Source organism: Zerene cesonia, chromosome 3 (genome assembly GCF_012273895.1).
Source record: "Zerene cesonia ecotype Mississippi chromosome 3, Zerene_cesonia_1.1, whole genome shotgun sequence".
In the NCBI taxonomy this organism is placed as follows: Eukaryota; Metazoa; Arthropoda; class Insecta; order Lepidoptera; family Pieridae; genus Zerene; species Zerene cesonia.
The window spans coordinates 3,031,586-3,057,380 of NC_052104.1; the positions used below are offsets into that span (position 1 = coordinate 3,031,586).

General features: G+C 31.8%; 1 protein-coding gene across 3 annotated transcripts in view; it reads right to left on the reverse strand.

The window, feature by feature from the left end:
- The window catches only part of LOC119838834 (cadherin-99C), a 122,179-nt gene that overhangs the window by 36,747 nt on the left and 59,637 nt on the right, over window positions 1-25,795 (reverse strand). For all 3 annotated transcript variants that reach the window (XM_038364964.1, XM_038364982.1, XM_038364974.1), the window contains one exon: window positions 13,197-13,255. The gene's annotated coding sequence lies outside the window, so the exon portion shown is untranslated. The remainder of the gene's footprint in view (window positions 1-13,196; window positions 13,256-25,795) is intronic.

The following is a 25,795-nucleotide window of genomic DNA, read 5'->3' on the forward strand; positions in this document are numbered from 1 at the left end:
TTTCTTCGAGCGTCTAGTTATAATAATTTTATAATGAACGTTATTTCATATTTATATTGATTCTAGAGTTTAAGTTGACTAACTTCAAAGAATACGTAGATATTTCTTTCACGTAAATACATACGACTTTAATCATATGGTTCAAAGAATCACTTTCCAATTTTGTTCTAAGAAGTTGCGTCTTCATCTGACTCCTTCCGTGAGCATTGCTTGGCATGCCATAACTTTCCGCATTATTTAATGGGAGGTTTTTCTTCCTATATTTTTGATTAATTAAATCTGACTTACATTTTCTACTATATCGACTGTTTTTTAATTTCAGAGTCAATATTTTTCTATGATATTTGTTAGTTTTTTATAACTTATATTACTAAAGGTTACCTAGTTTAATATGACACCTACTTAACAAAACTTGAAGTGCACTATTTAATGCACCGATTTCTACCCAGGACTTACAGGTTTAGAACATTTATAGACGACCTGCTGGTATCCAACGTTAATGCGTCTTGTACGCGCCGTTTAAGGTAATATTCCATTAGCATTTAACCACACATTGTATGTATCAACTGAATGTGCACAGCAATTCAATTGCTATTAAATCTTTAATTATATGAAAGGATTTGAAGTAAAGAAGTATATGCGTACTAATAAGATTGTAGTTAACTATTTGGACAATTAAATATCTCGATTATGCGAGCTTGCGTCTTTTCAAACAATTGATTTCTTTCATCTTATAAATGAACTAGCTTCTTCTTCTGTTTTACTTTAATCATTTTGGTGTACGAAAAATAGGTGTTAGCCGATATGCACACAATCCCATTATAATATTATAAATGCGAAAGTTTGTAAGGATGTGTGCGTGTTTGTTGCTCTTCCACGCAAAAACTATTAAACCGATTGCAATGAAATTTGGTACGTAGATAGCTGCATAACTCGAATAACACATAGGCAACTATTTATTCCGATATTCCTACGGGATACGGACTTACGCGGGTGAAACCGCGGGACGCAACTAATATTTGATAAAAATCGGTCCAGCCGTTTCGGAGGACTATGGTAACTAACATTGTGATTACCTACTACAATCCTAAATTACTAAATTATAAAGTAATTGGGTTTAAAATTTATAGACGTACCTAAATACTATTTTTGAATAACACATACTCATCTACTTAAGGTGACACCGTCGGTGAACCACACCGGCTCGCTAAGCGTTCCGAAACCCAGTCAGTCCCATTATCCCGGCTCAACAGGTAGCGTGAACAGTTACAGTTCATTGTACTCTAATTTTATCCCCTGCCTTATGCGATAAACAATAGTGTTTGCTAACAAATTGATGAGACAATTGGTATTGTGCAACCGGCGGCTCGGAATTTGGTATTAACTCGGGATTTCGCTTTGGTATCGTGATACTTGCAAACAATGTCCTCGTGATACTATGCTACTGCTGCTTTCGAATGTACTGGCTCAATACGCACGGTATCACCAAATTCGTTCTCAAATTTTAACTTCTAAAATTACTTTTTTACTACATAATCTTCTTTTTCTTATATATAAAATTCTCGGTCAAAATGTTAGTTACCTTGTGTGCACTAAAGTTTTGTGTGCATATCGGGTAGATCTGAGAATCAGCCAACATCAATTTTTTATTTATTTTATTTTATTTATTTATTTGGTCAACCAACATTTGTTTACAGTGTTTTTAAGTATAAATAATATAACAAATATTCTTGCGAAAAAGTAACAAATAATTACAATTAATATTTTATAACCCTAAATGATAAGAATAAGGCAGAACAGCGTTTGCCACGTCAGCTAGTGTTTTATATGTTCATAAATATAACATGTAATAATAATATTAAATATTCATTCGTTTGTAAAACTATACAGAAACGCTTTTAGAAGTATTGCTATGACCTCGTTACTATGGAGTATGGAGTAAAAAGGTGGAAGAATACGTACTTTTTTAACCGACTACAAAAAGAACGAGGTTCTCACTTAGAATACATTTTCACTCTACCTTGATTATATTTTTACTAAAAACTATATAACGACCTTATTTTATCTAAAATCACGACTGCTTTTTGACTATATTTTCATTTAAAACTATATTTTAATATAGTTTTAAAGTATTTGAATAATAAATAACCATTAGAACTTCCTACACGCATGACTCACAATTTATATTGAAAGAAACACTATTGCGTTATCAGCATGTAAACAAACAAGTCGATTTCATTTCGTAAGAAAGTCGTTGCCTCTCGGATGTCATACAATAGATGTCATTATCATACGAAAGATTTAATCAAGCTTCTAAGACACTACCGAAATCAAACAAGCATTTTATTATTCACTGCTAGATGTCGATTAAGATAATGTTAATGAGACGGGTTGTATAGTTGCATAATAATTGTGATTTTTTTTGGTCACCTTTTCCAACATTCACTACGAATATAAGGAAAAAATATACTTCACTGGATATGTTTTTCAATAATTGTGGTGAGTCAAATTTACTGATATTTCTTCTTTACAAAAAACATCACCCCCGTACCTAGGGAGAGAGATACCGTTCTAAAATGGGACCAAATGATAGCCAAATGACCTATATAATAAACTTAATCTTTTAAAAATAAGTAACCCACGGAGTTATCGGGTAACAAAATGAGTTAATAAGGAAAAAATAAAAAGTATTAAATGCATTATCATTAATTTATTGCCTTAAATATCTAAATGGTGTATTTGATAGTGATTTAATATTTAAAAATAAAAAAAATACATAAAAATTTGAAAGTGCTGATATCCTAACTGTTTAAATATAAAAATTTAACGTAAAATAAATAGAATAAAGCAGCAAACAACAAGTCTAAAGCAATTAAAGATTCAACCGTTATCAAAAGCTCATATTACGAGAACCAAACGCTATCCTTGAGAGAGATATCGAAAGAAAATGACACAGCAGGCACCGTGATTTTAATCAACGGTCTAATATAACGTTGCTAGCAATAAATACGGTTTAAATACTCAATGCAACGTAACTATAGGGTTTAGAAAGCAAAATGTTATCAGAAGAAGCACAGAGCGCACAAACCAGTTTGAGAATGCACCGAGCCACGCTTATTATAAACATTAAATTATAGCCAATGTATCGGAAATACGCAATTAGTCGTACCGGGTAATTGAAATTCCAAAGTAATGGAAAATTATGCCAACTTCGTACTCTAATGGAGGGCTCGCACATTCGTTTCAAATTATTGATATTACTAGGTAGGTGTGTTAGTGGTCTAAAGATTTTACATAGCTGGCAATCAATTGGCTTTATAAGCCTAGCGATCGGATGGGATGCCATGTGGCTCGCCTTACTGCACTCGTTGCATCAGGAGTATCATATATAACTTCATATGGAACTATTTTTTACTAATATTATAAACTTTAAAGTTTGTAATGAAAATGAATGTTTGTTTCTCTTTCACGCAAAATCAGATGCCCGGATCTGTATGACCTTTGGTATATAGATGGATTATAGACTGGATTAGCTCATAGGCCATCTTTTATATATGTATCATACGAATGAAGCCGCGGGCTCCAGCTAAAAAGCTATATTATGAAAGATAAGTTACATATAAATTGGTACGAAATGTGACAATATACCTATTAGGGGAAAACATCAAGCGCTGTAAACCTTGTAAAGAATACTCGAACAAACAAAGGACACAAATAAATCATTCCTGGAAAACTAACAAGACTCTAAAAAGGGACAAAAACCCTTTCTACACCTATACCAAAAAACCAATGACACATTCAGACAGCAATGACCAAAGAAAACAACAACCGTCCAGTGGTTTCTTCTACGTAAGATTTACAGAGCGGAAACAAGAATGTCTTGATTGATGTTCAAGCTAAATAATCCAAAAGGCGTTTAACTACGTGACTTCTCGTGCGACAGGGCTTGGTGTAAATTTATGCATATCCTGAATGTAAGTGCATTAACCGTAGAACAACGAGATATCTGCGCAGGTGACGATATTACAAGTCATTGTGCTTACACTATTGAAGACAGGGAAATAAATGCCATTTACAGCGAAACAAAGATGGATATATTGGCAACAATGTCATCCATACAAAGTACCAGCATACAAATTGTACTGCGTATTCTTATTAGATAGATGATAGTAAATATTTCGTTTTTGAAACCAACATTCATTCTACTCGACTACTAGAATGAATTATTATTAGTGAAAACAATATAGTGATATTAATATAGTACATAGGACAACTCATTCATGCTATTTTGTATCTCGTTTCAATGTTGATATAACAATCAGCCAAATGTAATAATTAAGCGAATTACAATATTACGAAATAATTCTACTTTACGTGAGAAGCATTGTTTGTATTATTGCTATCAATGTCAAAATTTGTGCAGTCTAAACCTCGCCTAAGAGCCAGATGTTACTGGCAACATAATAAATTCAAATGCAGCCATAATTCAAAGATTACCGTAAAATTTATTCAACAGGTCTGTTCAAACGTTTTTCAATGCATACCGTATTTATACGAATGTAGGGACGTCTTCGGTATTATTTATGAGTGTGTTGTATGTTTACATTTTTAATATTTATAATAAATTGACGTTACTGCGTGATTTGACAGAGATGAAAAATAGTAATATAACTCCTAAATCAGTTTGAATGATCAGTCACACCACTTTAACTTTAAAGCAATGAATATTAATCACATAATATTTACTTTATATACTAGAAGACTATATGACAGTGCTATCATAAACCTGACTATTAAAAAATTCAACAAAAACAACATTTTAACTGCTACTATCGTATCTCAAAACACACACATTCAAAACGAACAAATCTGCCAAACAATAAATTTATCTGACAAATAGGCGCATGGGAAAAACGAATGCAGGTTCATCAAACATTAAGAATTTATGCACGAGTATAGCATGTCAAAATTATCAGGCATCTCGGGGGTACAATAGAAATTTATTGTTTCAGCGATGCTCCTACGCCAATAATGCCATTTTAAATAGCCTACGATCCTATCTAGTTTGCATCCATTGCAGTGGGCATGCTGGCGTCTTTATGCATTTAAATTGTTTTAATACTTTAAATGAATCTCCAATATATTCTAATTAATTAAACGGATGAGAAATAAAACGAATTCAATGAGAATTGAAAATAGGACTTAGGTTCACTTCATTTAATCAATATAATAAATAACAACTATACAATGAACACTAAAGACATTTAGACTATATTTTCACATACTAAGACCATAAACAGTTATAGTTTGTTCTCGCTTTATTGACTTTTATGTGTAGCAAAAGAAATTAATAATTAATTTTGAATGTCACCTCCCTCTCCTTACTACTAGAAAATACATTATTTATAATTTTTTTTTTTTTTTTGTTTTTAAGCAATACCAACGATGATTAAAATTGTTTAATAAAAATTACGTTATTATTCGATAAAAGTTAAAAATAATACAACTTAAGCTGGTATTCGATACATACAAACAAACATACCTACGTTGAACATTGTTCTGCACACAAAATTGATTCGCAAAACTTCGTCATCCAGTTAAGTCAAAGCACATACACTTAACACAGCATACCTACACTTCTATGAGCCTCAATCCGAGTTGTATCAAATCGATTTATTTAATCGAGTGGAAAGTAAAGTAATTCGGAATCGTTTGACCCATTGACCATAATACGGATAATTGGCTACAACCAATATCCAATGCTACCTACAATCTGCTTCAAGTCAATTTCAATTTCTTCATGAGTGTCAAACAATTACTCGGTCACGACCTTATTGTACTGCGAATCAGTTATGAAACGGTCGTGTCATTTACGATAGCCAATTTATTTGTGACAGTTTTCACCAAAGCCTTACGCCTACGACGCCGACTATTCACTACCGAAATGATATTTTTTGATTCGTCTAAGCCAATAAATTGGTAATGTCAATTACGTAAATGGCATCTGAGCTGCTCGTTATTTTTATTAATTGCTGCTTATATATTTTAAAATGGATAGTTTCGTCCGTAAATATGAACGTGTCAGCTTTGTTGTCATTTAATAGGAAATTTATCTATTACATTTATAAATTCATAAATTGTACCGCTTATGGTATTTAAATAGCATAATTCCATATAGCTTTTGTTTATCTCAATATTTATTTCATAACTTCGAATATATTACGTACTTTATACGTGAAGCATAAGTCGATAAAAGCGGTATTGAGGTCGACTTTATTAGCACCATACCTTCCTGTAGAAAGTTAAAACAAATATGACATACGTAAACATGTATCGCTAAACCTGATACTGAAACAGCCAAAAGTTGTGTACACTTTTACATCTAAAAGGTTTATGAAGGATACATTTGTTAGTGGCTTTATAAGGTCAATGTTTAAAAGTTATTTTTGCTAGTTACGAGTATTAAATACGAAATCTCTTTGTAAATATAATGACGTGTGAATATTTAATATTTGAATTCGAATATTTACTAATTCTTAATAGTCTTAATTGACTATTGGAAAACTTAGAATAGACTTTTTTGCATACTTGTGAGGTAATATATTACAAACAATGTAATTAGTTGAAATATTTCGATTTTAGTCATGTTTTTTAAAAGTGAAAACTTTAATTAAAGATCCTTAACATATAATAAGTTTTACACATTAATAAACATTCTACTGTTTATTCTAAAAATTCTTAATTTCTATACCATATGAGAAAACGTGAGAAAATTACACATGTTGAGTCGCAGGTATGATTTAGAATATATGTATGCTTGTTAGCAAGCACATTGGGACTGGTTATTGGTTTAATGATTATTCTACTGTAAAAACATTAAGCATGTTCTGGAGTCATTAAACATACCATAAAATACAAGGCTTAACATACGAAATGAACGTCTGGTTTGCATTTTTTACTCACTTCCTTTTAGCAATCGTCTTTATTTATTATTTAAGTATAGTTACAAGGATTTTAAATGCTACTTCATCTTTTTTATATCAAAAATACGAATTTTTGATATAATAATACGAATCGCAAAAAATCATTAAATCCCTTGATCGCTTTCAAAATTACAAAAGAAAAACATCTTTAACTGTGATTATATTTACTTGTGGAAGTACCTTGTACTTTCTTCCTAGACATAAGCTATTTTAAAATCAACTAAATTGGATAGTTCATTATTGTATGTAAAAGATCTTATTTCAGATTATTACCATTATTATACCACTTAGATCAGTGTTTTTCAACGTGTGGGTCGCCGGAGGTTGAGAGATCTACCACAGTAGAAAAGTTGTCAAATGAAACAAAGCAGATTTCTTAAGAAAATTAATAAAGGGTATAAACTAAGAGATTAGACTTAGACTTGGAGATTTACAAACACAAAGCACAAACAAATTAAGATTCTCTCTTAGCGTGGATCCATTTTTAATACTTTTATACTAGAACATTTTCCTAATTTAAACGATTTCATAGGTTATTTTACGTACGGGTTCTTTTGACCATATTGATTCGCAGGAGGTAGCAAATAGGTCCACATTAAGGACACTTCGTGTAAAGCGTTGTGATATCCGAAACACCAGATGATTCTAGCAGATTTTAGATTTTTTAAATTCTGTTTCCAAATTTTCTTTATTTATAGCTGAAGTTAAAAATGTGGCTTCGCACAAAATTTATCGTCCGATATTTTGATACGAATTAACATATTTTGGTATTTTGTCGTGTGATGCAAAATAATGAGACACTGACCTATATTAAACCCGTTAAATTCGTTTTTTAATTTCATACAAAATTATCAAAACACTTTCTTACTTTTACTGATTTCTCGTAAAGATATCGTGAAACTTTTAAAGGGCCTAGAGGAATAAATGTCTCTTTGTTCAGACATATTTATAGCACTGTTAAATGCAAATATATAATTCAAAACAAGCAGCCACGCACAAATGAATGCCTTGTTTATTCGCAAGTAGCGTGTATGAATACATCTGTAAAATACTCTGGCTCGAGGGTACATTGCAGTTTCAATGTATAGATACATGTTACATAGTAATAGAGCTTATAACGTCATTTGCATATTACTATGTTCGAGATCTAATATATTCACACATCTACAATTAATAATATCGGTTAACAATCAAAACATTGATCAAATTATCATAACAAATATAATATTCACAAGAGGCGACGGTAGTAAATAAAATTAACTTTTAAATGTAAGAAAATCTTACAAGCGATGGAACATAGCCCGATTCCATTAAACACATTTGCGACATTATTCAAACACGCCGCAACACAACTCAATGTCCAACACGTAAATTAATCAAAACAGTCACTAAATCTCCGTTTTATTTTTGACACCTTCATTACTTGATCTAGAAGACAAATTATAGCATTTTACATAGCGTTATCGTTTAACCTTTAACAGGGCTGTCATAACGTTCGCTCGCTTAATTCGTACTTGCAAGAGGAATGCGGTTTTAGTGCAGTGACGAAATCAACATAGTTACTCTAGACAGGCTGCAATTTATATGTATGTTGTATTTGGTTCGCCGACACACCTGATTATTTTTTCACGGAATTCGCGAGTTAATTCAATGTTTTGGGCCTGCTCAACTGTCTGGTGGTTCGATTGTATCTCTATGGTTAAATAAAATTCGTAAGAAATTACGATGTGGAGGTGAGCAATAATATGTTTATATTTAAATTTATTCAAGACCTGATGTCAGTAATTTAGTTAGGTTTTTAAACACTGAATATTTGCACTTTAAATTATTTCAAACTCTCTAAAATTAAATATTTTATATAACGTTTCAATTAGATAACTAACTACATCTTTAAAAAAAACGTACAAAAACATTTTCAGTATTTCTAAATAAATTTATTTATGTAAATGTGTATGCATATTATAAACTGTCTATTAAATTTGAATAAATGTGTTCAATAATGTAAAAATCATATGAGCCGACGATTAAAAAATAAATAATACTACTCATGCATGTAACTAGAGTTATAATCAATAACTTATACCTCCCGTGGAGTTGCCATGCAGGTGCTTGCATTTCCTTTCTTTAATATTTCTAGTTTTTATTTCAAATTCTTTTGCTATCGGCTGACCAGTCTATACTATACTGGATTTAATAGTCAAGTTTCAATAGAAATCATTTTTGTGGGTGACGCAGCGATTTTAAATTTGGGAAAACCCCATTTGAGAAGACTCCCTGTTATTTCCGATTTGAGAAATATTTAATGAATCAACGCTTTAAGGGTATTTCTTCAATAATTTAGTACATGTCTTGGTGTATTGATTTAATAAAATACTGCAATATTCTTTCAAAACTTTATCAAAGAGCTTCCTAGATATAAAATGAAAACATTACATTAAAGCTTTTAATTCATTATTTCATTGAAACCACTTAATAACCGCTGTTACAAAATATTTAAGCACAGACACTGGTTTTAAATGCATAAAAAGCGTAAGAACATAATACTTATAGTTTCTTTAATCTTCTTGAATAAATATGAGATTTGAATTAAATCAGACTGCATAAAAAACGTCTGTCATTTACACTTATTTCATATTTTCTATCTGAATAACTTATCAATTCCACTCGAAGTGATAATTGTTCAGATATATCTCGCATACCTTACTATCCTACTTCCTACTAATATTATAAATGCGAAAGATTGTAAGGATGTGTGTGTGTGTGTGTGTGTGTGTTTGTTGCTCTTTCACGCAAAAACTACTAAACCGATTGCAATGAAATTTGCTACGTAGGTAGCTGAACAACTGGAATAACATAGAGGCAACTTTTTACCCCGATATTCCTACGGGATACGGACTTACGCAGGTGAAACCGCGGGGCGCAGCTAGTTCTATATAATTATATTGCGAAATTTGCTCCATATCTAAAGGTTTTATCATCGCCATGAATGGAGCTCGTTATGCGATCAGTTCAGTCATTCAAATATGATTCTTAACCCACACAGATATTAACTGCATATGCATATCTTGTGCTAATCAGAAATAGCTGTGATATAGTGAAATTGTTAGGATCAAATGCAGGTTGTGATTACTGAAGATAGGTAGGTAGCGATCGGTGAATACAAAAAAGAACAGTTCTGATTTATGTTCAAAGCAATTATATGTGAATCAACAGATAAAGTTGCAGACACTTTTCATTTTTTGGGGTTGATTTAGTATGTATAAAGTTATTTTAGATAACTCTCAAAAAAGTCATGTTACCAATCAAGACGGGATTTGTCACTTTTCCTTTTGCTATACCTACCTATAGCGCTTCAGTTTTTCAAGTGGGACATGGCCTTAAGATGTTACAAAGAAACCTTTTTAATCTTCAACACAATTGTAAGAAGCAGTACCTATATTAGAGACAATGTATCACAAGGGTAACTAAATATAGTGTTGATTCAATCATCCAATGAAATAACAGTTTTTTTTTTCAAAAAACTGAACTGCCTAAAAATCGTCGAATTATGTAATACTAGCTACACCCCGCGGTTTCACCCGCATAACTCCGTATCTCGTAGAAATATCGTGATAAAAAGTTGCCTATGTGTTATTCCAGTTGTCCAAACAAATTTATTGCCTGTAAATTAAGGAATGTTTGCTAGAGAACAAAAATATAAAGATGTCTTCTTTGGAATTTTTATCTATGCTTAAAATATTTTTTCTTAAAAAGTTACTTAGTTAAGAATACACTAGCAGAACCTCGCGGTTACACCCGCGTGAGTCTGTATTTCGTAGGAATATCGGGATTAAAAGTTGCCAATGTGTTATTCCAGTTGTCCAGCTATCTACGTACCAAATTTAATTGCAATCGGTTCAGCAGTTTTTGCGTGAAAGAGTAACAAACATACTCACACACACATCCATCCTCACAAACGTTCGCATTTATAATATAAGTAGGATATATTAAATGGAACGACATGATAGGCACCAGGTTTGAAATAAAAAAAGAATCAGAATAATCGGTTCATTAAAAAGTAATGAGGTACCAAATTCCAAACAAAATACAGTCTAATAGATACCCTCCTATTTTTTAGAAGTCGCATTAAAAGCAGTTCCGAATACTAATAATATTAATGTGACCGTGTAATTGGTACATCACACTGTCACATTAATATTATAAATGTGAAAGTTCGTTTGGTTGGATGTTTGTCCTTCAATCACACTGATTACTGAACAGATTTTGATGAAATTTGGTATACAGATGAATGAGCTGACGTGGGTGATGGGATGCTTTTTATTGCAATTAAATGCTCCCTTGGTATAAAAAGGAATCTTGATATCCAGACGGAACCGGGACGAGCGTATAGTAGTAATTAAAAGATCGTTTTTTTTGAAAATTCATCATGCTTGAGTATTTTATTATAAAAATATTAATTATTAAAATTATATATGAAGTTAAACGTTTGTATATTTAAATAGTGTTTCGCAAAACTTTTCCATAACAGATCGTCTCATAATATTTTATGAGCGTTTCCTGCCATGTTGAGAAGAGAGTTAATATTGAAGTTATTTCATATATTAACTCAAAATATTATAGTCTATAAAATCCGATACATCTATGTTATGTGACTTTTTAGGGTTTCTTGGTGGTAGTTTTACAAGTGACAAAACTATATACAAGATTGTTTAATTAATTATTATCTAAACGAGATATATAGAAGCGTTTACGTTTTGTATGTATGTTCGTATAATTTAAAAAATGCTTTCAACACTATAAAGATTCATTTTCACAGAGTTAACAAAATTACGAAATCGTAAGGAAAGTTATACATAAGATCTATTGTATCACAATAACGTAATGCAATATTCTTTTGCATTATGAATCAACCGCACAGCTATGGAAAAACGACACTTACCTACGTCCAAGGGAAAGTCCTTGCTCTAACCACAAGTTTACGGTCTTTTGATTCCTTTAAGGTCTAAGCTGGCTACCTATTATACCGGATTACGTAAATTCAATAAGATTGTTTTCATTAAAGTTGAAATAGTCGAATCAATCTTTACAAGTATGAAATATAAGTCAAGGCGATTAGTGAGATCGAAACAGAATTAAGGCAGAAATAATATACGACAGTCATAGGCAGCCTATCTATGCTGTAAACTTAATATCTATGTACTACATTAATGATTTCTCATTATACTTATTACATTTACCATAGCTCATGCAAAAAATAGAGGAAATAAAAAGGAATAAGAAGTCGCTATTGACAATTTGCTCTCAAAATTTGGTTTTTCATCGCGTTCCTAACCATATGTTTTATATTCATACATTTTCTTCGTTAATATGGTTAGTAAAATTAATTCTATACATTTGGTTGGTTAATAATGTGTAGCTTACAAAATAGTCGAGTACCCATACGACATGCAACAGGGATTCAATTCTACGCTTTACACACTAAAAATCGTTGAGGATTTTGCGACCAATATTAATATAAACTTTGATAGAGTATCACAAGAATATTCCACCGTTTCACCCGACCATAAGAAGCATGTGCAATTTCCATACTTTAAAATCAAATATCGTAACAAGTTTTATAACAATTACTATATAAGGAATGGTAAATAAACTTTCTCTGTCAGAATAGAGTGGATAACTATCATATTATGAAATAACAAATCATTTGCATAATCAGATCTAGATGGGAACGATTAGATATATTAACTGTTAGAGGTCAAATTTGCAATTAAAGATAACATCGGTGTATTAAATAAAATAACATATCATTTATGATATTTTTTGTCGGGTTCGATTTTAGAGAGGAAAAGTGTTACAGAGACTCACTAAGAGTTCTTAATTTCATTAAATGAAGAATATATTAATACTGCTTTTATTATTATAAGAAAATGTATAATGTTTCGAATCATAACTTCGCTAATTTAAAAAATAAACAATTATATTAATAATAAAGTTTCGATTCATACAATAAATATAATACATTATAAACACAACTGCTTTTACGTAAGACATTCATTATTCTAATGTATATTTTGGAACCTAATTAACGGCTACAATTACGTAAATTTCCAAACTGACTATTACTTAAATATGCCTAGTACTTACTGAGAGATATGAGCTTATTAAATATCTTTTCAAATAATCAATTTTCCTTATATAATATTTTGTACTTACGCAACAATAATACGATCGATGTAATCGCATTCCTCAAATTATCGTTTCCAATGATCCATCTGAAACAAGATAAAAACAATTAATATTACAAGTGAATACTTTCTTTTTCATTATTGTATGCAGATTTACATTATCACAGCAACAAAAAACATGATAATATACACGCAATAAGTCTCTATATAGCTTAAAGCGATGGGTAGTTATGTGATATGTAATAAAATATAAAAGACACTTTCTATTGTGACTCATTGTAAACTGAAGAGGAAACCTGTAATTACAATTATCAAAGCAGTAAGGGATACGGTGAGAAATAGCGAGGTGCTAATAATTATTTATAACAAAAATCTGATCTGCCTTCAGATCCTCAGAACTAGAAATTTAAATTGGACCACATGGCAGGCAGTCTTCCATCCTTTTTTATCTACATTAGCGATCATCAAAATCGATTCACCCAGTAAAATAAGGTAACAAAGAAAAAAGAATATAGTCCAATTGATAAATTTCTCCTTTTTTGAAGTCGGTTAAAAAAAAGTTTTTCACACATTTCCAAATAAAAATACTATCGCTTTTGAAATCTACTATATTCATACAATATTAAAATTAAAACAAGCCTGTTTAGTCCATACAATAATTGTATGTGAAGTTTAAGTAGTCCATACTTAAACTTCACAAACAATTATTGTTCCTATTATAATTTAAAGCACATCATTAACTTCGCTATAACGATTATATTTTATCCAACATACACCATAAATTCGTCTCAATTCACCTTTTAACGAGACGAAGTCATGACATAGCTGTAACATACATAATGCGCATATAAATGATTATATATATAACCCACAGCCAAACCACAGCGTAGATTCTTCAAGGAACATTTTTAACTCAACTTGCCCTAAAATGCTAAATGCAGTAAGCTTGAAAGGAACAAAGCTAAGAAGACTCGAGTCATTTTATAAAATAACATTTTTTATTGTCTTCTGACTAGTAACCGAACCTTTTGTTGCTCTGTGTTAGAAAAATCAACCAGTTTTTCAATATACAATCATACGGTAATTGTAACTCAAAATTATCATAAGTGATTTGAGTTATTAATGTAAGTAGGTATATTACATGTAGTTAGTATCGATACTAAGGTATTTATACATTGTATCTACAGCCAAAAGAACCAAATACCAGAATAACTGGCTTCATCTTCTAAATAACAATAATTTAAATGGCGATTTTTATATTAAATTTATATAAAACAAATATTATCGCCAATTATAGAATTGCTAGATACTTTGTTTCAGCGTAAACGTTTGAAACAAACAAACCACTGTCCCAGTCTAACAAATCAATCTTGCCATAATGTTATTTAAACGATAGACGTTTAAATATCAATACAAAAGGTGAAGTCGACTTTCTCACAGAAAATAGCTACATTAGGTGAATAAAGGAGGGGCAAAGGCAATCTGTGCGGTCCCTTGAATAGCACTTACAAGTTCATATTGTCGATACTAAATGAGAGAATAATTATAATTCATAATAAACTGTTAATGCGGAAGTTTCTCCGTGTTTCGCAACGGTGCGACGCATTGTTGTCATTTTTGGTAGATAAAAGAATATTAATTGTCAGCAGAAGTCTTGGAATGTGTTTCTATTATTTGAAGAGGACACAAGCAATTGAGAAAAAGTTAATTAATATAAAATTTAAGCTACGGTTAGTGAAATTTTTTATGTTAACTTTTATAGGAAGAGAAAGAGTAATTCGCTTATAATATCTATAAGCAATGAAAAAAATATAATAAATTTTTTTTAAATCAATCAATGTAGTTGAATGATTCATTACAGCACGTACTCTCGTGTGGTTCACGCTCTATTAAACCACTTATTTGCATAAAAAAGTAAATAAGACTATTAACGACCACATTTCACTTGTCATTATATAACAACTTGTACCTACAATTGCTCAAGAAACTCACCAAAAAGTCGGACAACTTGTATTCAAAAGACACTTTTAATGCATTGAAGATGGAGTGTTCCTGGGTAAAAAGGCGTTTCATCAAGCCACTGAGGTCAACTCCCAACATTGTCTTACCACAATGGCGATTGTGTGAAAGAATTTAAAACAATAGCCAACAGTAATTAGCGACCAATTAAATATTTATTTGAGGCATACAATGAAATGTTTATGTTTGAGTCTAAACAAATAAACGTGAGTGTTTTAATTGAATATCTGAAATATACTCTTGAGGTTGAATTAGTGCTATATTAAGACACGTGTCTACATACAAAATTTTAAAATACTCTATTCTAAATAGATAGACCTCAAGCACGACAGGGGTTCCTGATAAAAGTTCTGTGCCCTAGTCCCTTCTATAGCGTACTTCACGGTTTGTTTTAATGTTAAATAGCGTATGACCGTCTCTATAAAAAATATAAAAATAAAATAGATCCAAAATCTGTTCATTTATGAAAACGTTACAGATAGACACCTGTAACGTTTGCATTAAAAAAATTGGATCATACATTTGTTATATTCAGTAATTATCAGGCAAAGCGTGCTCATAAAAAACAAGTCTAAATGTACCAATTTAAGTAAACATGGGTACTTGTCCACAGATACACTTATCGGAAAAAGGAATAATCAACTATAAAAGAGTTATTTATTAATAGACAATCCACCCTAATGATGTCAACTGACCAGTCTACGCGTGGGATGCGAACCGGTTCCATATGACTCAGTGATTGGAACATAATTTCGGTAATCAATAGAAATGTAGAACTTGGATTGCACTCACGGATATGTTTATTACGTGTTGTATTTTTTTATTATTATTGTATTAGATTTAAGATTCCTCTGATTTATTTTGTTTATATTCGAGTAGTATTAGAGATTCTTAGTATTTTAATAAATACTTGGGTGCTCTAAACTGGACTGGAATTAAAATTTTTAAACACATAAATTGTTTTTTTTATTGCAACAAAAACAGCGAAATATTAAAGAATTTCATGGAATGAAGATATGTTTAAAGCAATCTAGAAAAAATTATGGCGAAATGTAGCACAGTTATAGATACATAAAATAAATATGTAGGTTTCATAGAAAAATCAAATCAATCTAAATATCAAGAAAAAAAGAACAAACTATGAATGTATTTTCTAGATAATTGGAACAAAGCGAAATTGACGCAACTCATCTATAATTCAATAGCATAACAATATTATGAATATCACATTGAACATTAATCATTCCAGAATTACTACAATTGACGTAAAATTGCTGCACCAATAAATCGTTTTCTATGTAATCTGACATCCGGACGACACTAACGAACTCCCTCCAACTACCACTTTCATTACCTACGTGGGTGGAAGGACATGACAACGGAATCATTTCAAAACAGGTTCCTATATAAACAGAACACAATACACAAAATTACAAGGTGAACCTGCATTGCAGTTTTAACTATTTAACAGTCAACTAATTATGCAACTATTATCAAGGGACACTAAAGATTAGTGTTTATATTTATTTGTATAGCAAAAGCTTATCTTAATGGTCGGTTTTCATAACAAGATATCAAATTAATTTCATCACAAGGCACAGAAATCGAGTTACGATAGTCATAATACAGTACAGATAGAGTTTAAATCACAAAATTAAATGTACCGTTTAATAAAGTGGCTTTTAAATCATCTCTGGTATTTAGTCAGTCATTTAGACTACTGCCAATAATTATTTATTAAAATACATATTTGAATTTTGTTAGATGTTATCCTTGTTTAATTATATTGGTTATTTCATTCGTAGCTATTTAGTAGTCGATAATATAGTCCGGAGTTAAGGTCTATTACACTTCTACTATCTTGCAATATTTTACAATACGGAAAATATTTACTGGTAAGTGGGTACTATCTTAATCATAACGAATTTCTATTGGAATTAATGCCGAAAATGAATTCCGAGTGCTGCGTATTTTCTAAAGATAAACTTGTTTCATTTAACTACATGTAGGTAGTTGGTAGATATATCAGTAAAAATAATATGATTAAAGTACAACCGTTTCACATTTTACGCTTGACTCTTTCTTTTGCATATAAATTACTTGCACGTATATTTATCCGCCTGGATTTTAATACTTTTATAAACACTTTACTATGATGTAAATGCCGACAGTATTTTATCTATAGACGACTTGTTTTATTCATGTTTTAAGTCTATAAAAATGCTGCTAGTCGATGACCTTGAGCCTTGTCTTTCTTTTAAATCTTTAATTTTATATTCACGGCACTTCTGTGTAAAATGTGGACTATGGTCGTAATTTATTGTCATAAATGTGTGAGTTTACGATACATTAAAAAACCGACAGACTTAATATAGATTATACAAGAACTAAATGCACATGTTAATTTAAAAAATATATAAGTGAGTTTTTAAAATACCACTTGTTAGAGTTCTGCGTATTTATATGCTGTTCGTTGTTTCGTGTTTTTTGGATAGATATGCCGAATTCTAAGGATAAACTCGATATTATAAGTAAGAAAGATGTGTTAATTTATATTGATAAAACGTCACATCAACACATTGACCGTAAAATACATCTATCTATGGGCAATATTACCTACTTTTGTAACACCATAATATGCTGAGGCGTTTTGTATCTAATTTGCATACGCTTCCCTTCTCATATCCTTCCAGTAAAGCTTTTACCATAAAATCTTTTAAGCGTCATACCAGTTTTTCCCATCACCGATCCTATCGCAAGATATTATTGAAGCCATCATCATCCAGGCCTCAACCTATTAATAAAACGTTCCTGCATCGCGTGCTAGGCTACCTACACTACCTAGTGTTAATCTTTATGATACCCTGCAGTTATTTTAAACGTACGCAATTACGTGATAACACTGGCATGTGGTTTGAACTGGCTGAATCTATCATATGTAATAAATAATGCAGCTCAACATTGTACTGTTAGATTTAATATCGTTTCAACTAGATTTACTGAGCTACGTCTGGTTTCTGGTTTAATAAAGAATTAATTACAAGACTCAGGACGTTGCCGGTTTTCCTCCATATTCAACTGCTAGTGAAAGTGTGAAAAAAGTTTTTACGTGCATATTTAAGCACTATGATCATCATCATCATCAGCCCATACACGTTCCTACTGCTGGGACACAGGCCTCCTGAACCCTCAAGGCCATAATCCACCACGCTGGCCAAGTGCGGGTTGGCAGATGTCGCATGTCGTCGAACTTTTGATTCTTGGACATGCCGGTTTCCTCACGATGTTTTCCTTCACCGTTTTAAGCAGTGGTGATGTTATCCACATTTACAGATAAATTGAAAAATCAATTTATTTCCTGCACGCTCTCGCCCGGTCTCGAACCCCGACTTATCGATTTTGAAGTCCGAGGTTCTCACCACTGAGCCACCATTGCTTTGCAAGCACTATGATATATATCAGTAATTGGGTCTCTAGATTAGCCGTTGTGACAAAAATTCAGTCAGAACAATAATAGTTTAATGTCATCCCTTTAAAATAAAAACCATGTAATTTGAATTTTACAATTTACGTCGTTTTTTAAATGGTGAAATTCAGCACACAAAAAAAAGAAAAATCTTTACCTGCAAAAACACACATTTTGGCAACACAATATCTGACAGTACTATTATAAACCTCTAAAAATTTATTCAATATTATTAAACTCTTTTTTTGTATATTTTCAAAATTGTTTATTTGGTGTGCCACATAAAATTGTTAAATAAATAAATAAACTTAGCAAGATGACATCTAAAGGAACAAACAAGACATCAATTATACATTACCGGAGGCCCATATCCTTTTCCTTCCCCTTCCCAGTCCTTTCCTTTATTCCTCTCGCCAATCCTTTCTTAATCCCTTCCCAATTTAGAGTCGGCAATCCATTTGTAGAGGCGTAAGATCTGTAATCGACTTTACGCCTCTACAAATGTTCATGGGCGGTGGTAGCGCTTACCATCAGGCGTGCCACCAGCTCCATTACCGACTGTGACATATAAAAAAAAAAAAAAAAAAAAAAAATCAATTAGACCGCAATTATACTTAAATATCAAATCGAATGTACAATGAGCACTTTTATCACAAAAAACTTCACGCAACACAGCAAGCAATCACAGATGTTAAAGAATATTAACATATTGCCAGCGAAAACTAAAATAAGACAGGATTTATAATAATTAAACGTTCAATTCCAGTTACGCAAGCGTATGTAATCGAGTCATACAAAAAAATATCGAAACCTGATCGACAAAAGTCCGTTCACTTTTTACCGAGTTTAACACGTGACGTTTCTTAGCGAGAATGACAACTGCTACTTTTGTGGTAATTAAATCATATCAAACCTGTTTTAAGTTAGTCTATGTTTTAATAAAAACGATAAAATTTGTTGCGACAAAAGTTACTGTTGTATAAATTATTTCATCAGTGTTTTTCATTTTGTTAAGTGCATGATACATAATCATAATCAAGACACAAACTGGTTATTTACAACGCTCATAGCCAACGAATAGCAAAATAAACACATTCAGAACTCTCTACAAAATAAACTTCCACCAAGACATAGCATTTACGAGACGTGGACATTCTGAACATAATATGAATCTCTAATGTTGTCTGATTTAACATTACTGTCTGCACAGGAATGACATTTCAAAGCCGTACAGTATCTTGGCACTCGGACCATCCGTGTAAGGACAATGCATTACCTCAATAAATGTCTCCGTGAAGACGAAATTCCCATATTTAAATGCAAGCAGATTGTATACACCGAATGCTGGGTCGATTGAATGCTGATTTCATATTTATTGGTACCCAGACTGGGAATGATGTAAGCATGCACTCGATGTAACCTTTACAAATCAAAAACCAGTTATTCAAAATAAAAAAATAGCGAAACCAACCATTTTACACAAACGTGACCCTGTCTCGACGGTATCAGAAACGCATTACAATTATCATTATCAAATTCGATATGTGAACAATTCATCAATTCATTGTTGTTCTAAATTCATAAATTAAACAATTGTACATACCATACCCTACCTATAATTGTATCTCTATAATTAAACAATTTTATTATACTACCACGGAAGTCTTCATTAAGTAAAGAGAACACTCAATACATTTACGATTAAAGGAAAACCGATATCAAACAACATAGCGCCAATAAAACAACAACCAGCCATTTCACAGTTACTTCAAACATACAACGCAAGTGTAATAACATTTGTACAAAATTATTGCCAATAAAGAGCTAAGAACGCTTGTACAATTCAGGTCTGCAAAGTTCAAACCAGTCAAGGTCCCTAAGAATCCGTTATCAGAACAACAACGTCACGATTGGGTGGAGCCAAAGCAGTTTGAGTCATGTCTGGACTTTTACTGTTACAGGGGACTAGGAAATCTTATATCTCGATGAATATTTGCTAAACAGTTTCCCCCGGTTGAAGACGAGTCACGATTATATTAGGAAATCCTTTATTCTTAAGCAAACACCTTTCTCTAACCTTTGCGGTTTGTTCTATTTAGAAAATTTCCTATTATTTTGCAAGATAAATTTGAGATAAAATAAATCAAATTTTAGCTTTTGAATGTGCTTGTACCTGAATAACGTATTTTTATTTACTAGGTAACGTTTTAATAGAAAACATTCCTTAATGAAATCATCATTTGACATGTTACCATTATGAAAAATAAATGGCATCTATATTTATTTTCCTAGCTTTTTTTTGAGATGTTTTCAACGATACACGAAAATTAAATAGTAAGCTTTGCTGATATGTTTTGATATCTATTCAAAAAGGACCTGACAAGATTCCTTCAGTTGGTTTCTCACATAATTACCACTAGCTGTGACCCGCGGTTGAAACCGCGTAAGTCCGTATCCCGTAGGAATATCGGTATAAAAAGTGCCTATGTGTTATTTCAGTTGTCCAGCTATCTACGAAGCAAAATAGTATTATTATTCACCAATAGATGTCAGGAAAAAAAAAAACACGAATATGACATTTTCTAAAAAAGATTCCTAGCTAGATCGATTTATCGCCCCCGAAACCCCCTATATACTAAATTTCATGGAAATCGTTGGAGCCGATTCCGAGATTCCAATTATATATATACATATATATATACAAGAATTGCTCGTTTAAAGGTATAAGATTATTAATGTTTTGTCCTGTAATAAAACAGCCATTATGTCTATTACAAATCCGTGTCTAATAAATAATTCATGCATAAATATTAAATAAATCATGATATCAATGAATTGTGCTCGAGTGGCACTTCAAGGTGTAACTTGAAGGTATTAACTGAGGCATTTTAGAGTTCATTACAAGTACCGCTAATGATACTTCTTCAATGTCCCATTAAAAGAGAATTTGCAATAAGGAAATCCATTCACTTCAGTATTTATGACACAAGTTGTTTACAAACGTCCTGATGCATCATCAATTAGATCTAACTATTCGATAATTAAGGGTATTTGGTATTTTACAGCCAATAAGTATAATGGTTTTGTTACTGCCTTCGCAAAGAGGAAATTGTCCATGTCAAAGACATTCAGGGAATTCATTAAGATCAATAAAACAATTCTTATAAACAGCTTAAACAACACAAATTCCTATGGTGGTAATAAATTAGCTGTTTATCGAGTAGATAGATGGCATTTATTGGTGATGAAGGGACAAACTCCCGCTATCTTATATACAATAATGAATTTCATCGTACAACTATGAAATGGCAAATAAATTATAATAAGACATTTAATTATTATAAACACTTAATAATGTAATCAATACACATCCCAACCGTCTATCAAAAAACATAAAAAATTGTCCATAATTGAAGATAGCGTTTATTTGAACCGAGACTAAAAAATGTTCCGGTGTAATATAAAATTATATTATGTTAATTTAATTTCAAATAACAACAATAATTCATCATGTCTCGAGAGGATACGCATTGCTAGTAGTAAGTAATACATTTTTGGTAGATATGTAATTTTCCTTTGTGCTAAAAATGTATGTTTATAATACATGAGTCTAAACATTGTAAAATTTCCGACGCTAATTTTCTAACATTATATATCCAAAACTACATGTCAACAATACAATCCATAATAACAAAACAAAATTGACATCATAATATAACCGCGGTCAATGGAAGCTCTATTCCGAAACCATTTCGATTAGCAGCCAAATATAGCTAGGCTAGATCCGATAGCCATTTTGGGTCTTAATGCAACGATAATGGAAGAGATTATAATCATTTTCAAACGAAATCGTAAGTGATCACGACCATGTTAAGATGATTGGACTATTGACTGTGGTTTTTTTTATTGCTTTCACTTATAACAGTCGTATTGTGCATTTATTGTTGTATATTTACTACTAGTTGTTGGCCCGACCGCCCGGGTATACATTTTGTAAAGTTTTAAAAGTCATTATATATATCATAAAAATCCAATTAGATACCAATTCAGAAAACCTAAAAACATTTAAATGCGTTCAGACGTTCTTAGGATATAAGCGGTCTTACCAACACGACTTTATTATGAGTAAATATCCTTTCATGTAACTAAATAATCATAGAGATCGAAGATTTCACAACAAATCTACTAGAGATTTACATCTTACAGTAATCATACCAAAAACAACCTTAAAAGATTCTAAAGCGTCTGAAATGTATAAAGGACGGAGAAAGGTGTAGGTGTTCTGTATACATCCACGTCGGTATATAACGCATTGCATATAACGTCGCTTGGAGGTAAATCGCTTTTCCCCAGATTCGATTGATTGCAGAACGGGGCGGGGGGAAGCACGGGGAAAATGGCGGTGATAAAGCGTACTACACACTTTTACATCCTTCTTCAATACTTAGCACACGTTTAATATATTACAAGCATATATATTACAATTTTTTTTTTATTTATGTTATATTCATTTAAAAAAGTACATGTCAATATATTTAGTATTCATTGTATTAAATGTTTATATCGAAATAATTATATATCGAAAGTTATCCTTCATATTATAAAAGCAACAAGCGCGTCGTTTATTACATTACCATAAAACATAACAACAAAAATAAAACAACATCATACAGAGAGTGTGTGAAGGCTGTATGGCGTCCATCCGCTGCCGTAGAATAAAGGAGTTTCGATTGCGTTAGTACACCCCGGGATACGGAAGGGGAAATACGTCAGTTCGGTGTGAATCCCTCCCGGCCGGCACATACGAATTACTTCGAGACCAGTGAATAAAAATTTGTGTTAACATGCCTACCAAACTCGGAGCGAAGTATAAACGCAACCGTCGCAGGGCTTTAAGGGAGTTGGCGGGAATTCAGAAAAGGGCACGTTCGAGTAGGTCAGAGGCGGAACGAAAACGAGATTACAGAGCTCGTTTGATCGCTGCACGCGAGATGGCGGTGAATAAAGCCAAGCCAATAAGGACAGCCGCCGAGAAACGAGATCATACGCGGTTGAAATCAGTCCACGAAATGGCAACTCGTAAACATTCGAGCTCAATGCAAACTCGAGTAGATAACAATGCGATGAAAGCTAAGGTAACCCAAAAGATAAAGAAAAACGTTATCCCTGAAAGGCAGGCGGTCAAACAGGGCTGCAGAACACGATCTTATTTACAACAGAAGAAGGTTGCAATTCCAAAACCAAGTCGCACAACAACAAAGACTAAAGATGCAAATGATGGTAATTCAGTTCAATCTAGCTCACCATCACCACCGTCAACGAGCGAGAGTGATGAAAGTGAACGAGTTGAAATAATACACGTGTATCTGAATTTGTAAATACATTTATATCATTAAATAAACGATGTAGTCGATTTGTTTACATTATTCTTAAATACCTCAAGTGAATAAAAAATGTTTTCCGCCAAAAAATATTCCCAATGAGCTTATTGCAACAAAATTAATCTTTTATACCTTTATACAGCATTTTTTGGAAATGTTGTAATTAACATAAGAAAGTGGGAGTGTAAAAATAACAAAAGTACCTATTGAAGCAAATAAAACCGATAAAAAATAACCTCTATAGAATGAAACACGACGATACTGTACTTTCATTATTGTTCCATGTAAATGCTTTACTAGGTTCTATGGTTGGTAACAAAAAACTGAGCAATTTCACTATTCATTTTTATATTACGCGGTTTTTAAGAGCGAGGTCAAATATTATCAAACCGAAAGCAACATTGCGAATTATAAGCTGCTTATTGCATTTAATAATTAATTAAATAAATGAAAAAAATCGAATTTTTATATGTATCTTTACCATTTGATTTTTAATCAAATGGTAAAGATACATACTACATACATACTCTTTAGTCCTCTTTAAAAGAAATTTAACCAGAATTGATGTTTATTCTTTCAATAATAATCCTAAATAATGAATTTTTCTTAGATTGAATTCAACATAAAATTATTCAGCTTATTTGCTAGTTGCAGTGCTATTATAAAAAATATTCTCAATATGTATTAACTTCTCATAAAGATAAGTTTCAAATTTATTTTTGCCCGCTCTTAATTAAATTGAAAATCAACATTACTGAAACAATTTCTTATTTTCGATGACGCTAAATTATGTACGTATAAAATAACTGAGCGTTACACGAAACTACCTTCAGGCTAATCAAATAAAGTTACTTTGTCTGTATAACGAGAAAACCCACAGACAAACTATAAAATAATTAAGTTTCGATTAATGGTACGCGGGTGGAGCCGCCGGCAAATTGCTATTACTCTGCAAACGTTCTTGCATAATTTAAGCAGCTATAGAAATCTGTCTTTTTCGATTGGTCTAGAAAGTTCTGTACAACTGGAACCAATTGCGTATTTATGAACATGATTGTCACGCTTTCCTGTATCCTTCTGGACGTGTCCGCAGATATGGTAACGATCTTAGTATACTGGTTTCGATTCATTGTTGAACACAATAAGAGACATGACTATGCTTATATATCGATGTTCGTAACCAGATGTGAAACCATTGTGAAACCCATTTTGTCAAATAGTTTCGTAGACTTTTATAAATCGTTGGTTTCTAAGAATACGAGTATATATAGTGGTGGAGTTGTTTTAAGAAATGTGAGTGAAAATCTACGTTAATATAGGTATCTTACATTTAATTTACGTAATCATAGAAAGTGGCTATAGAAAACGCACCAAACGCTTGGGGCGTCTTTTAGTTATGGTCTTTTTTCTGTGGTTTATTTTATTGCTTCTTGTTGAAATAAAGCGAATAAAATTAAAAAATCGAAACATTCCTTGGGTTCGTAAATGGTGCGTGCAGATCACGAATAATGCTAAACGGATTTGACTGAAGCAGCTGCCCAGTATTTATTGTTATTACCTACCTGTCATTGTCATATTTGTGTCTAGATAAACTGACACACTACTTATTCGCGTAATAATTCAAAAACTCTACAAAACATTTCCACCAATTTTACAGAGATTTGATTTAGTTAGTCAGTCAAAACCATTGTTTTTAAACATTTATGAAATATAAACAAAAACGTAAAACTGTTTAAAAATTCTAACAATGTAGGAATATAT